Raw genomic sequence first — 16866 nt, 5'->3', positions numbered from 1 at the left:
ATATTTGCAAACAATTTTTCATCGCAAGCATTTTCCGATTGATCTATAACTGGAGAAATTCTCACAAATAATTATATTATTGCCGTTCAAACTATTTTACTTCGAAGTGACACTACAACTTATAGCTTTGTTGATATGTTCTGCTTTGAGAAAACATCAGACACAAATCCAAAGTGAAGTGTGTGGAGTGAGCAAATGTATTTTATAGTTCCTAAACCCAACGCTTTTCTTTCATGATAATTCACATGTGTGAGATCAGTTACTAAATAACGGATGTTAAGCATGTCGTTGACCATTATGTAGATAGCGCACTGGAGAATAACCCTACGCACAGAAAATTCCTATTAAATACGTAATGAAGGGTGGATAACGCAAAGTCAAATGTAAGGTACCGAAAATCCGTGAATGCCATTAGGGATCTGTTTCTATTTGTAGTTATAATTATGTCACTGTTTCTAATGGCATAAATGAATGACGTATTCTGTACATGGTTGATCTGAAGTAAATATCTTTAAGTAATAAATATAATTTATAAACAAATATATCCTCTAGCTGCAATTTGGATTTTTCTCATCTATGTGTATTCCATATATTTAGACCTGTGTGTGTGTGTGTGTGTGTGTGTGTGTGTGTGTGTGTGTGTATGTGTGTGTGTGTGTGTGTGTGTGTGATGGGATGTCTGTGCGATAAAGGTAAGAGTCTGTATGCATTTCTTAGCTATAATTACATGACGAAAATCTAGATGTAAATACAATTTCAGAATCTGTAAATACGTCAAAATTTAATATTTTTTAAAAACTTGTGTCTGTTACCGGACTCCTGCCATGGTTTGATAGGTTTAATCGATGATATCGTCCTCTGTACTTATTTTTAGTTTTAGTACTTACCAATCTCCTTTGTGAAACGCTATATTTCATGACATAAAGATAGAGCACCGTTTTCCAAGTGGTGAACCGAACCAGAAACCATACACTTACAAAGTAAGCATCTTAACAACGCAGACATGCTTGTGCATATGCACGCGTCCTATAATATTTGCACAGATCAAGTAATCTTATTTATTCTTTTGTCTTTTTATATGTTTCAGTGATTGGACTGCTGCTATGCTGTGGCGCACTTCGAAGGGATTTTCCTTTTCAGTTTATCAAATCGACATCAGTAATAAATTTAAATCTGATGTTTGCCGAATCACTAAGTTTACAAAGATTGTAAACAAAATTACAACGGTTGTGCAAAACACAAGTACGAACACGCATACATGCATGAACATAAACACATAGATCACACATATATATACATGCACACATGGCAGTCTTCTGCACAGTCGGATTAAATCCACATTTTTGTCGAGCGAACTTCTTCACAGCCAACCCTCGTCTCTCTCTCTGTCTCTCTCTCTCTCTCTCTCTCTCTCTCTCTCTCTCTTTCTCTCTGTCTCTGTCTCTCTCTGTCTCTCTATCTCTCTCTCTGTCTCTCTCTGTCTCTCTCTGTCTCTCTCTGTCTCTCTCTCTCTCTCTCTCTGTCTCTGTATCTCTGTCTCTCTGTCTCTCTGTCTCTCTGTCTCTCTTTCTCTCTCTCTCTCTCTCTATATATATATATATACAAATTAAAAGGGTAAAGGATTATCAATTTATTAATTAATAAATCAATTAATAGTTAATAATTTTTTTACCAAGCCCGTCGGTATGAAAGCACCATTATTGGTGGAGAACTTATTCAAAAGCTCATATATATTTATAAATATAATTAAGGGATCAGCAAATATTTGCTTCACCATATACCGAAGTTCAGAAATAGCAGCTAAAAAAGCTGAGAATCTCACAGATAGCATCACTTGTAACTCACAAAGGCAAAAACAAGAAGAAAAAACAATGAAAAACTAACCAATTCAGATGGTTAACAGCAGACGCGTTTCAGGATTATGATTAACAATTAATAATTAATAATCAATTTCCTTCATCAGTACTGTATTCCAGTAGTAAATTTGACTATGCTAGCAAACCGTGCAAGCCTGGACGAGTAATATTCCACATCGACACAGATCAGAAAGCATAACCGAATCCACCTCGGTCAGCCAGTCTAACTGTCCCTTCCTCAAGAAATTACCATGTGCGCGACAAGTGATATCGCAGAGAAATCTGCGTATACTAACCGTGAGTGAATAATTATTACAAATTAAAAGGGTAAAGGATTATCAATTTATTAATTAATAAATCAATTAATAATTAATAATTTTTTTACCAAGCCCATCGGTATGAAAGCACCATTATTGGTGGAGAACTTATTCAAAAGCTCATATATATTTATAAATATAATTAAGGGATCAGCAAATATTTGCTTCACCATATACCGAAGTTCAGAAATAGCAGCTAAAAAAGCTGAGAATCTCACAGATAGCATCACTTGTAACTCACAAAGGCAAAAACAAGAAGAAAAAACAATGAAAAACTAACCAATTCAGATGGTTAACAGCAGACGCGTTTCAGGATTATGATTAACAATTAATAATTAATAATCAATTTCCTTCATCAGTACTGTATTCCAGTAGTAAATTTGACTATGCTAGCAAACCGTGTAAGCCTGGAAGGGACAGTTAGACTGGCTGACCGAGGTGGATTCGGTTATGCTTTCTGATCTGTGTCGGTGTGGAATATTACTCGTCCAGGCTTGCACGGTTTGCTAGCATAGTCAAATTTACTACTGGAATACAGTACTGATGAAGGAAATTGATTATTAATTATTAATTGTTAATCATAATCCTGAAACGCGTCTGCTGTTAACCATCTGAATTGGTTAGTTTTTCATTGTTTTTTCTTCTGGTTTTTGCCTTTGTGAGTTACAAGTGATGCTATCTGTGAGATTCTCAGCTTTTTTAGCTGCTATTTCTGAACATCGGTATATGGTGAAGCAAATATTTGCTGATCCCTTAATTATATATACATATATATATATATATATATATATATATATATATATATATATATATATATATATATATATACATAAATATATACATTCATTCATACGTGTCGCATGCTGATGCATATATTTGAAGGATATATACTATTTCTACCAGTCCAACCAGCGATGCTGTGGCTCACTCGTTTTATTTACATAAACGCAAGCACATGCAATCACACATTGTTACACACGTGTGTATATATATATATATATATATATATATATATATATATATATATATATATATATATATATATATATATACATACATATATATGTGTGTGTGTGTGTGTGTGTATACATTAACTAAGTTAGAGGAAACGGATTTGCTCTTTATGTAGAGTCGTTCTTCGTCTCATGGTCATACTCGTCTGTCCAATATAGTTGTGTCCGCAACCTGAGCAGCCTATTACATATATTAGGTTCTCAGAGGCACAAGTGAAAGTAGCTTTATTTGTGAACCTCTGTCCTTGTTTGAAAAGGAAATTCGAGCCTTCAAGTAAGTTGGGGCAGGTTCCACAGTTTGGGTGTACACACTTTTTAACCGTTGGTTTCGTGGTTGTTTTGTAAAGCTTCGCATTTGTTAGCAGTCTCTTTAGTGATTTGTGTTGCTTTTTGCATTTGATAAGTTTGTGCATTTTCAGGATGTCGTCCATTTTTGGATCTCTAGTTAGTAAAGGAAGATTTTGCACAAGCGTTGAATACCTCACTGTTTCTGGAGTTGTGTGTTGATATAAATATTAGTGTATTGAGATGAGGTGTGGTGTTATGTTTTGTTGTTATTAGTGCTTTTATGTCTAATTTTTTGGCACGTTTAATTCCCTCATCTATAAGTGAGGGCGGATATTGTCATTCGGTAAGTATTGTTTATACTAATGTGTCCATATGTTTTAATTTAATTCAATTTTATGTCTCTATGCAGCTGAGGATTGCTTTGCATTTAAATTGATGTAATGATTGCATTGTTCATTTAAATAGAGTAGCTTGAAACAATCGTACTGCAATACCTCTGGATATCCTTGTTGCTTATTTTGATCTTAATTACCTTATTATGAAATTGTATGGATAATACCGTACTAAATTCTGGTGCCTCAACTTAAGTACCTATTTCATCTGAATCTATATTTTTGACATTAAAAAAAGGTAGTCAGAATTTGGGGTAATAATTTATTTAGCGCTTCCATCTCGTTTCAGAAATACATCCGAAATTATCTTTTACAGAAAATTTATGCTTTTGTACAAATCTGTGTGTGTGTGTGTGTGTGTGTGTGTGTGTGTGTGTGTGTGTGTGTGTGTGTGTGTGTGTGTGTGTGCATAAATGTAAACGCTCCCCCAAATAAAATTGCACATCATTTTCGAAGCTCCGATAAATCTGTAGAGTGATGCAGAAGCATTCACTTATAAGTGCATTTCATCCTAAAGCATAACCAACTGTAAGCTAATGAAGTTTATGACATAATTTCTTATTCCCTTGTCATTTAGTGTCTTGTTAATACTTTGCATTCGACTGACACTTTGTTCTGAAGCATATGTTTATTGAAGAGCAACCAACAGGAACACTAATTCGATGAACGAAAAGCTGAGGAATCAAGTTTTAGATATAGTGGGGAGAAACCAAGACACTCCATGGTACAGACCAAATGTGAGATTCTGAAGGTTATCTCACACATAAACCCCTGTCAACCCAACAAATTAAGCTTCTTTTGAAATGGCTAAATTTCATCCGTACACCACGAATTTCCAGCATATATGAAATACAGAACGATGTGAAGGACTTTTGTAGAAAGATTAGGGTAACGAAAGACTCATTTGACAAAGAAATCAATGATCACTCAATGCTTCATTATAAAAGTTCGACCAAAGGAAGGAACCAAACTCTGGATAAATTATGTGATTTTGCAACTAATTGCCCCTACAATTTATGACCACATCCGAAATTTAAACAAAATGCAAGCTGAGAAGGATGGAAGATCATTAATAACCTCAAGGGGGATCAAAATATAGTTACCAAAGAAGCTGATAAAGGTAGCACTGTAGTCATTATGAATTCGGAACAATACATAAACACTATAGGGGGTTCCTATAAGGTTGTTATCCACCCCTGATTGGAACTCTCCCGTATGACATGCACGCATGCTCAGTGACTTGCTTTAACAGTTGCAATCAGCTGAATGCACATTGCCAGTAACCTTTGACATAATTACCCACACTCTGTGGTCAGGATTCTTTTTTTGGTTTGATGTCGGTATTGAAGGGATTACCAGACACCGGACAATATAGTGAGAGCAGCTTTCACTCACATCGTGGTATTCGATGCTGTGTACGTGTCTGTCGTGGTAAAATATGCCACTCCTTAACTGTTGCTTTGCTTTCACCCGTAGCACGAGGTAATTATGTCATTATCTGTGAAATTCGGCAACTTACAAAAATCTTTAGATCAGGCAATACTTCACCGAGAGGAGATATAAGCTTCTGCTTATTCCTGTCTGAAGTATCGTCCGATATTTCAGACTTATCGTCCGATGAATTTACTTTGTTGACATTCTTCATCGACAGAATTTTTATTCCTTTCAACCTTTCAGTCAAGTCCGCCTTTCTTCCAGTAACATACTGTCCATATAATCTTAAATATTTCTTTAACTCAAGCACAGTAAGTACTTCGATAGCTGAATCATCAAGCTGCTTTATATCCATGATAAGACGTAAAACAATAACAATGGCGTGGGTAGTCTGCGGAAGTTTAATTATCTACATAGAGCGCCGCCTAGCCAAGGGAGATAACCTACTTATAGGAAAGCCCTATACTAGCTCTTCTTTGAGACAACACTTATGGAAAAATTAACGATCAACAAAATAATGAAAAATCTCACTACCCTCATCCAACAGCTTCAAAACTATTTAACGGAAAAGGAAAAAGACTACTTAACAAGATTTGATTACAAAACCAGCTACTTTTACGGATTTTCAAATATTCACAAGAGTGAAAAGTCATAAATGAAGCCTGTAGCAGATCAACCTCACTGATTATTAATATGTCAAATCCCAGAGATCTCAAAATGAGACCAATTGCAACAGGTCCGTTCTGTGAGACACAGAGACTGAGCAACTTCGTTGACGTTCTCCTAAAATCCATTCTTCGGCCGAAATCCAGTCTTGTACTGAGCTTCATGAGAGATGATGTTTTAAACCATCTCCCGAGGAAAACCAGCACGGAGTCTCATTTTGTTTCATTCTACACCGCAATTCCGCATGAATACGGAAAACGCTATAGAATTCTGACAGGAATTCCTGACTGAATTGGAAAGGGCCTAACATTAAAGAATTAAAATCCATCCGACAAAATAACTTTTCCAACTTCAACGACAGTACCTACAGAAAAATGTCTGGGACTGTGATGAAAACGAGAGGAGCCCCCACTTTTGTTAAAATGACATATTTCGAAGTCCAAATATACGAACATGCCAAACTGAAATTAGGCGATGACTTCCAATAATATACCCACCAATTTGAAATTCCACATAGACGATTGTTTCATTCTGTGGTCACATAATGTTCATCAACTCTTGGAGTTTAAAAACTTAATTAAGAACATTAACCACAGTATCGAATTTACAATGGAAGACAGTCACAAACAGTTATCCTTTTTGGACATCCTAATCATGAACAGATAAACTAACATTGAAACTGATATGTACTTTGTTTCTATTATTTAATGTAGTGTAAAACCAGAACAGGTAGACAAACAGTGTTACGTACACTATATATAATTGCCCATAAGAGACAGAATTTTCATCTAGTTGTAGCCCAGCAACAGATAAAGTTTGTTTCTATAATTATTTTTTTAAATACATAGCAGTGCTGAGTTTTATTGAAAACAGAAAAATTTTGTATAGTAAAAGTATTACTAATTAGAACCTTATCATGAGTATTCTGGACAGAAAATAAATCGTTTTTCCAACAGAACGTTGATTTCCAAATAGCTGTCTAAATAATACGAAGCATTAAATTTTTACCATTATGTAGCCATGATGTATAAAGATTTTACTACAGTATGATGCTGGAAGTCTGTGAGTAGCCAAAGAATTTCAAAATCTAACGAAATAACTCACAACCTTGCGAAGTCAGGAAATTTATTTATAGTTTTAAAGGTTTGTGAAATCTAAAATGCAACTCTATAGCTTACTTGTTATGTTGCTGGGTAACATATTTTTGGGTGGAAGCATTAATCCTTAGCGAAAAGGCTTTCAGTCTTCTTGGTTCTGAAAATGTGAAGATACTCTGACTATTAGTCCATCGATTCATGAGATTGATACTGATGTACTAAATGGAGAAGCGGAACAAGCTTTTGTTTTAACTAAATAATTCCTTACTGTAATATTGTCTGCTCAAAGCAACAACAACAACAGCAACAACAGCAGCAGCAGTAACAGCAATAGCAAGAACTGCAGCTGCTGCTCTACTACTACTACTACTACTACTACTACTACTACTACTACTACTACTACTACTACTGTATGTGTGTATGTTTGTTTGTATGCATTCTTGTTGCACACATGTATGCAAATACGCATATTTGCATATACATGTGTGGACATGTGAAAAAGGGGCTTTAGCTGTGACTGTTATTGCATACATAAATCTTACAACATGCTGAACTTCTTAAAAGTTTTATGTATTTTGACATTACCTTTGACAGTATGTAGTAGTAGTTTCTTGAGTAGGCGTGTTCTTTCAGATTTTGTGAAACTCAACTTTTCAGAACTGGTACTGAGACATTTGCTCACTTGGCCAAATTTTTCATTGATTATAAGTAAAAATCTAAATATATAGTTTAAATCCTGCAACTTCAGATTTCATCTGTTCGACACAGATATTTTCTTTTCCACTAGTCTTTGATATTATGTTGACATCAACTGGGCAAATGGTTTCAACTACAGTGCATAGTATCATTTCTCTGTCAATGCCATTATGTCAGTTCGATTTATTCAGTTGCTTTTTATTGAAGTCTTGGCAAGAACAGTTCACTTATATTCTTTCATATTATGTGTGGTTATGCCTCCCACATTATTTTGGCTTTCTATATTTAGCTCCTCAGTTTTATACTTTTAACGGATTTCGTTATATAACGCTCTATCTACATGTGTGGAAGCATGTATGTACGTACGTACGTATGTATGTATGCATATACTTATGTGTGCGTGTGCATGTATTTGTGTTTACGGTATACTTGAATGCATGCCATTGCATGTATGTAGCAATATGTTTTGACGTACGCATGTTTTAAATGTTATCATTTTAGTTAAGAAAGAACTCAGTACCCATGACATTTTTGCAGGGCCTCCAAGTGTGATGGGTGTGGGGAGTAAGATATCTTCAGACCGGCGACCTTGCCTGAATGTCTGGCATAAAGAGGACTTGGCTAAAAACATCCACGGTGCCCGGGGTGGGAGTGTGAGTGTGTGTGTGTTTGTGTGTGTGTGAATGTGTGCGTGTGTTTGCATGCGTATGTGTGTATTTGCATGCATGCAAACACACATATACGCACGCAAACACACACCCATACATACGCACGTGAGCATGTGTATGCATATTGCTATATCTTTGGTCACTTTGCCAATGAACACACTCATATATACACACATTTGTTTTGTTTTTTATCATATATTTTATTTTGGGGCATCTTTTTCACTATTCAGCCAATGACCCGTTTGATTAGCTGACTTTTTGACCAATCAAGCAATCAATCAATCAGTCATTCACTCAATCATTCAATGAGTGTCTTTTAGTCGCTATTCCCCAGTCATCAGTGATGTACATTTACTATTCCAGGCCTTTCATTATGTAATCAAACAGAATTTAATGAGTTTTGTTTTTACACAAATGATCTCACGAATAAGTGTGACTCGCTGTGCGCGAAGATGGCGGTGGCGGTGTATGTATGTGTGCTTCACTGGAATTTTAGTCTTTGTGGTGCTTACTCAGCGTCTATGTGCGCGGATTATATGCGTGAGTGTGTGAATGTGTGCGCGAGTACGTATACGTTTGTATGTGTGTCTGTATGTGCTCATGCGTGTATATACCGAAATGTGCAAATCTGCTTGACACTTATTTCTGTGAGTTAAAGTATATTGATACATTACGGTTCTATGGTTCTTAAACTTTCTGTATTTTAACTCTCAAGAGAATAATTAAACTATCCTCGCGTGTATGTACAATTTCTCATAAATATTCACGGTCACCCATACACATACACATCACGCACCTATACACTTAAGTACACAATCATACACATAAATTCATATATATATATATATATATATATATATATATATATATATATATATATGTATATATATATATATTCGTCGTCAGATGGTAGTGGTGCTGTCGTAGATAATTCTATATTATCACTTGCGCTTACAAATGCATATCTTCAAATGCATAGATGTAAGAACTAGGGTACAATGCCAGACTACCATACTTGAAAAGCACCCCATCTATGTACACATTGACACTCATGCACAGACGTGCGCATACCTTTATAGTGAAGTTTGTGGGAGAATTTATGAGGTGTTTTTTTCTTGTTCCTCTTGAATTTTCTATTTCCGATACGTATATAACCTCCTATGTTTGTCATAATGTTGCATCATGTAGCAGTGTCGATAATAACTTTACTTGTATACTTCTCAGAATGCCGTCAAGTTTATCATTTGCACGTTGACAAACTACTGGTTTAGGCTTCTTTTATCAAATTTAGTTCTCCATTCACTCATAATATTTGCGGTAGATTTCTTGTCGATAAGGACACAGAATAGAATAGCATTAAATGGAAGAGAATTATTTGTTACGCCATGTGGAACGAGTGACTGCAGAGCGAAAAGTGGTTTCAAAGTGGAAGAAAAATAATTTTTAAGAGAGTCAAATTGGATAATTTCAGAGAGGTTGGAGAAAAAGATAGCGAAGGAGGAAGAAGGATATTTGTCAGAGAAGATCCTGATGGGCAAGTCGTCTGTCAGTAGTATTATTTACAAACTAAAGTTGGCGAGCTGACAGAATCGTTATCAAGCCGGGGAAAATGTTTTTGGAGCATTTCGTTTGTCTTTAGGTTTTGAGTTCAAATTCCGCAGAGGTCGACTTTGCCTTTCATCCTTTCGTAGTAGATAAAATAAGTAGCGGTTGACAACTGGGACCCATGTAAACGACTTACCTCCTCACTATAGAAATTTCAGACTTCGTACCTATATCAGAAAGGAATATTATTTACATACAAATCTATACACACATAAACACATGAAAAAAGCAATCAGGCTGATGGTGAGAAAATAAATACACACAGGTAGATATATACGGAAAGTAACATAGATACACACTAACATTGAACTTTTGGGTACCATCTTGCATGTTTTCACACACGCACACACAGAATCGGTGGTACACGATTTCGCCGTAAACAATATTTTACACGTATATTATTTGCATGCATGTCGTGCAATATTCTGCACCACTGCCATGCGAAAGTGTATATATGCGTTGCCGTATTGTATTGAATAGTTTATGTATTGAACAGTATAAAGAAAAATGTTCCCTATTAAAGAAAGGAACGATTTCTTTACAAATCTCCGAGTGACTAATACAAAAAGTAAAATGACACCTTCCTTAAGCCATCATTCATAGAATTGCCGAGCAATTAGAATAAAAATGTCTGGAATGCAGGGGGAATGAGGAAATACATGCTAGGGTCTAGTAACAAGGATAATTCCCGTATGTGACGGGAGAATTGGATGTACGCTCTATTGGACGTATTCTAGTGGGTCTGGAATTTGTAGCGAAGCGTGTGCCTGAAAGCCTCTCTTACCAAAAGAATTCTAAGACCAACCAAGTCACTTATCAAGAATTCTAAGAACAGCACGCAGTTTCCATTTTTCTCTCTCTCTTTCCCTCTCTCTCACTCACGCGCGCGCGCTGTCGCCTTCCCTGCTAACAAATATCCAATGTCTCCTTAAGTACGAACATTTAGTTTTCTGCGGAATTAAATCTTTATTTCTTGAAACCATCTCTTCATTTATGTAAGAGATACTAACATGACATTAGGTTTTTATATATGTTTTCCCTATCAGGGAGGCAAATTTCAATAAATTAATATTTTTTTACATGCATCTTTCCATACATCATTACTTACATGAATTATTTAATACAAGTCATTAGTTCACCGAATTATCTAATTTACCTAAATTCAAATACATAGCTCTAAAAATTGTCATGATATTAGTTCTCCAATTTGTGACCAAGAAAAAATGGCAGCTTTTAACTTTATTACAGCAAACACTGGAAATGTATTTGTGTTAAGTTACAAATATTAGTTGACAATTTCATATTTTCTTCCATAAAATTATACGGAATCTGCAAAATTAGGAAAATGTTCAGACGCTTTGTTTTCTTCTTTCTCCCACCCTCTCTCTCTCTCTCTCTCTCTCTCTCTCTCTCTCTCTCTCTCTCTCTCTCTCTCTATATATATATATATATATATATATATATATATATATATATATATATATGTGTGTGTGTGTGTGTGTGTGTGTGTGTATCGAGAGAAAGAGAGAGAGAGAGAGAGATCTATGTCGGTGCTCCATCATGGCCGCAGCCTCAAGGCTGAAATATTTAAAAGAATATAGATAAATAGGTAGATATAGATATAGATAAATATTGACACACACACAAGTATATATGTATCTATGAATATATATCTTTATCTATCTATCTATCTATCTATCTATCTATCTATCTATCTATCTATCTATCTATCTATCTATCTATCTATCTAGGCATGTGCTGCGCATAGAACCTTTTGCATTGTGAATATTTTGGCATAAATTATTAAATTATTTACGCTATCTGATTTTCAAAACATATCTATATAATGGTACTACATCAATCTTGTTTATTTTTGTAATTACATAATTTTCTTGAAACTCCATCTCATGTATGTAATTTGAATAGCAGGAACTTGGATATACCATACAAAAGTGGGCCTAATATCACGTTTCAAATCGTAGAGGGATACCTATCCAATCATGAATATTTAGAGATACAATTTTTGAGTTGACTCAAAAATGAAAAGAAAGACTACAAAGAACGGAATAAACGTAATATATGCGTGAATACAAAACTGTTTACCTAGGGGTTTAGAAAAATGAAATGAAATGAAAGTTATTAATATAGGCGCACGCGTGGCTGTGTAGTAAGAAGCTTGCTTCCCATCAACATAGTTCCGTGTTTAGTCCCACTGTGTGGCACATTGGGTAAGTATCTTCTACGGTCTTCTTTCAGTTTCCGCCTACCAAATCTGCTCATAAGACTTTGGTCTGCCTGAGACTATAGTAGCCTAGCGGTTTGGCAAAATGGACCATTGAATAAGTACTAAGCAGTAAAAAATAAGTCCTATGGTCGACTAAAACCTTCAAGGCGGTGCCCCAGTATGGCCACAGTCAAATGACTGAAACGAGAGAAAGATGAAAGATATACGTGGGCATGAATTTGTCTTCCAGGACTGTTTAAGAACGTCTAAAAGGCTAAAATAGCTACGGTATAAATTCAAATGTAATTGATGTATTTCATTTTTTAAATACTGAGTCAGAAAGTTTGATCTTGTGTCCACGCATATATTACATTCGTTCCGGCTCATTCTTGCATTCCAGTTATTTTTAGTCGATCCACAGAAAACGTGAATTTGTATAGAACCGTAATGCAAACATTCTGTAGTTTAGTTTACGCCCGGTTGATGAGTGAGCTATAACTGTAAAAGAAACATAATTAAATTTCGTCAAGAGGAATTATTAAGTTAGTCATATCCTGGCCCAATTCTGGCCGAAACCAATCGAAGTAACTTAGATTATACAGACTAGAAGATAAAATATCGAACGCAGTGTAGCCGAAAGAACAGCAGAAAAATCGAGTGTTAATAACCTTATAAGACAGAAAAAAAAAGACGTTGAAAGCCACGGGACTCGAACCAGCACCCGCCGGATATCGGCTGAGTACTCCACTATTAAGCTAAACTGATAACTTTCAACAGCTTCTGTCAAATTTAGTGCTAAATACATAGTTTGTTTTGGAATACAACACCATATGTAAACAAACTTTTATTTTGTTTTTAGAAGCGTCGAAACTTTATCGTATAATACCGTCTTATAAGGGTAATAATACTCGATCTTTGTGCTTGCGTTCGAAATATTACCTTCTTGTCTCTTTTTGTGAACTTTCTTAATTTACATTGAACCCAGTTTCAGAACAGAACGTTATGGCTTGGATTTAAAATAATACACCATTTTAAAAGTATTTGACGGAGTTATCCTTTCTATTTTATTCAGATAGACTTCGCCATTTCAAATTTCTTTTTGAATATTTTCATTGAGAAATACGTAGTAATGGGACGAGTAAAGACGTGTAAAGACGAATAAAGACATGCCGAAAGAAATTTCTTCCAGGTATACTTGTGTGTGTATGTGAATTTGTGTTTTTGAGTACGAATGCGCGCGCATGTGAGCATGTGTGTGTGTGTGTGGGGGGGGGATTGTTGGTACAATTTTACTTGGAAACCAGATCAACATCGAGGATGCCATGTAATTTTACAATTAGGTAAAATTGATTCCTTAACGGAAAATGATTAGCGAAATCAATAATCATTTCACGTGTATAGCACCGAAACAAACGTTTCTTTTAGCTTGTTTTCATATAATATGACTCGGTATATAGTGTTATAAAGAACATGCATTCTTGATGTCATTATTCCTTACAGATTATATCACTTAATCAAATTAAAATTACAAAGAAATATGCAATAAAAGAGATGAAAAATATAAAATATTAAAGTGTAATATTAAAATGATTCGTCCATCATTAATCCAAGAACAAAACTGATTCTAAATCTGAAATGTTGCTGTACTTTCTGAAAACATTCTTTCACATTTCATTATTCCTTCCATTCTATTTCCTAGTCAGAAGCTTTAAAATTGGAGATTCAATTATTGGCATTTTGGAATAAAATGGTGAAACCAGCAGTATGGCGTTCTATTGTGAAAGGGAAATATTTTAATTGAGGACATTATTTTAACCCAGAGTCTAAATTCCTAGGTTTTCAAAATACTGTCAAGGGATGACCACTTAAAAATGAATGTAATTTAAAGTGACTGACGCATAACATCAAATCCTTAGAGATAAGATAATGAATAATTGCACAGTCATCAACGATCGACCAGGGATTGTGATTAATGAAAAAAAACGCCATTTTCTTTTGATGAAATATTGACTGGGCTCAATGATAATTATTATTTTTCTTTTAGTTGAGGGTAGTTGATTGACATAACACCAACATATTATAGTTATTATTTCAATGACAGTAAAAAAAAAAAGTAAGACCTCGTCAGGGACCATCGAAATGTATGAGAAGGCTGCATAAAAACTCCTACAGTAATCGCATTTTTCAGCCAACACTTATCGTATCAGCTGTAACGAGTGAATATGGAAAAATATATTGGTTTTAGAAATATTTTCTGTGAAAGCTATTTGAATAAGAGCTAAAACCATTTTTATTACAAAACTTAAACCATTTTACACACAACTTGCCATCAATCGATGTAATTTTCTATAATAAGGCGCCGTTGCTTCTGGGTAACAGTTTCTTTAAAGATATTTTCTAAATTACAATTATGCATAAATTGAAGGAAATTAATTGTTGTCAAAATCTGATTGCTTTATTAACTTTAGCGCAGTGAAATTTTGTTTCTTTTAAACTTAAATCTAATATCATGTAAATCGCAAAAGAAACCATGACTATTCATTTAATTTCATTTGTTATTGCAAAGAAAGGATTTCACTTCCTAAAAGTTGCAAAGGACTATTCAGTTTCGATCATAATTGTATCATTTATTTCATTTGGCAACAATGTTTTCTAAGAATGACGCATTATTAATGTCTTGTTGATTATAAGCCAGTATCTGCTTGAGATGCTGGTTGACTACCTCAGTACAATGGATGGTAACACAAATCGAAAATAATTGGGAAAAAAAAACTACTATCATAAGAACTTGATAATTTGTAAAGAAAAAGGATGAGGTTGAAAAATCCGAAAGTAATAATTGTATGTTTATCTTAAAAAAAAAAAAGAAAACAAAGTGAGTTGCTAATAATACAAATAAACACAGATTAATATACAGCAAGTTAGCTTGCAAAGATAGATACTTGTGTGTTTGAAACTTTGAACATTTATTTGATTTCACTTTTGTTCTCTCAGTAAAACACAAGACAAAGCAACTTGTATCTTTGTTTACGGGCTAGTAGTCGCAGACACCAGAACAGATAACTTTAAGCATACAAATAGATTTTCTCTTATTAAATATGACTTAAACACACGCATTTATATACAAGTGCGCACACACAAAAATAGCAAGACTACTCCTATTCATTCAGCAAGTGTCTCATATGAGACTAATTTTGTCATAATCATATTTTTGAAAACAAAGGCGCCTGAAGTGCTTTTAAGCATTGAGTACTTTACTCCAGATTGATATTTTTTCTCTTGAATTCTTTTACACGGAAAAATATCGCAATATCGTGAATCTATCTCCCTCTTTTTCTCTCCATCTCATATACAGACATACATACATACATACATACATACATACATAGGTAGGTATGTACAATGAGTACTCAGATGGGTTTGCCTCAGGTTTGAAGTGAAAATGGGAATGGGGTGTTGAAATTGCCTATCCAAGGCGGCTAGAAGCGGCACCTCATATAAAGAATATAAATAGATCAAGAGTCGGAGACCCCCTTCGGTCACGAATGACCATGGGATTGCACCTAGAAAGTTACCCTCCGAGGCACGAGTCCAGGCAAGGTTGTTTTATGGAAGACCAGCAGTCGCCCATGCATACCAGCTTCCCCTCTTCACGCCACCGATGTTATCCAAGGGAAAGGCAAATGGCCGATGCAGCTTGGCACCAGTGACGTCGCAAGTCATTTCTACAGCTGAGTGAACTGAAGCAACGTGAAATAAAGTGTCTTGCTCAAGAACACAACACACAGCACGGTCCGGGATTCGAACTCCCAGCTTCACGGTCGTAAGTTCGACACTAAAGAAATTCCCTCCAGTGACGCTTATTGATTTGCTTGTCCGTCTTGCATTTTTAATCTCTCTCTCTCTCTCTCTCACTCACACACATACACACACACACATATACACACGTACATACACATACATACACACACTCGAGCATGTATGCTCACATACCTCCAACACACACAACACACACTCATACAGACACGCACACACATACAGATACGCATACGCATACGCATATAGAAGTACATTCATACACACGCACGCACACATACGCACACACACGCACGCGTACACAGACACACGAATACACACATACCTAACACTCACAACCCCACGCACACACGTATAACACCCGCATACACACTCACGCACACATATACACACACATAGAGGCACACACAACTACACGCACATACACATACACACGCACATGCACACACACGCAAGAAAACACACACATACCTCCCTACACAACCCTCGTTCACACACATGCACACACAAAATACACACGCACGCACACACACATACACACACACACGCAAATGAACCCACACAGCACACGCTCATACATACACGCACACCTCCCATACACACACAGCACACGCTCATACATACACGCACACAATTATACATACATGGACGCACACACACGCACATACAAGGACGCACACGTACACACACACAGAGTAACGTACATTTACTGAACAGACACAACCTCACGAGTATACACACACCCACACGTACACACACATACATACACACATACACACACACACGCACACACT

The sequence above is a fragment of the Octopus bimaculoides genome, chromosome 4 (assembly GCF_046866305.1).
Source record: "Octopus bimaculoides isolate indiv1 chromosome 4, ASM4686630v1, whole genome shotgun sequence".
Classification (NCBI taxonomy): Eukaryota; Metazoa; Mollusca; class Cephalopoda; order Octopoda; family Octopodidae; genus Octopus; species Octopus bimaculoides.
This window is presented reverse-complemented; position numbering follows the sequence as displayed.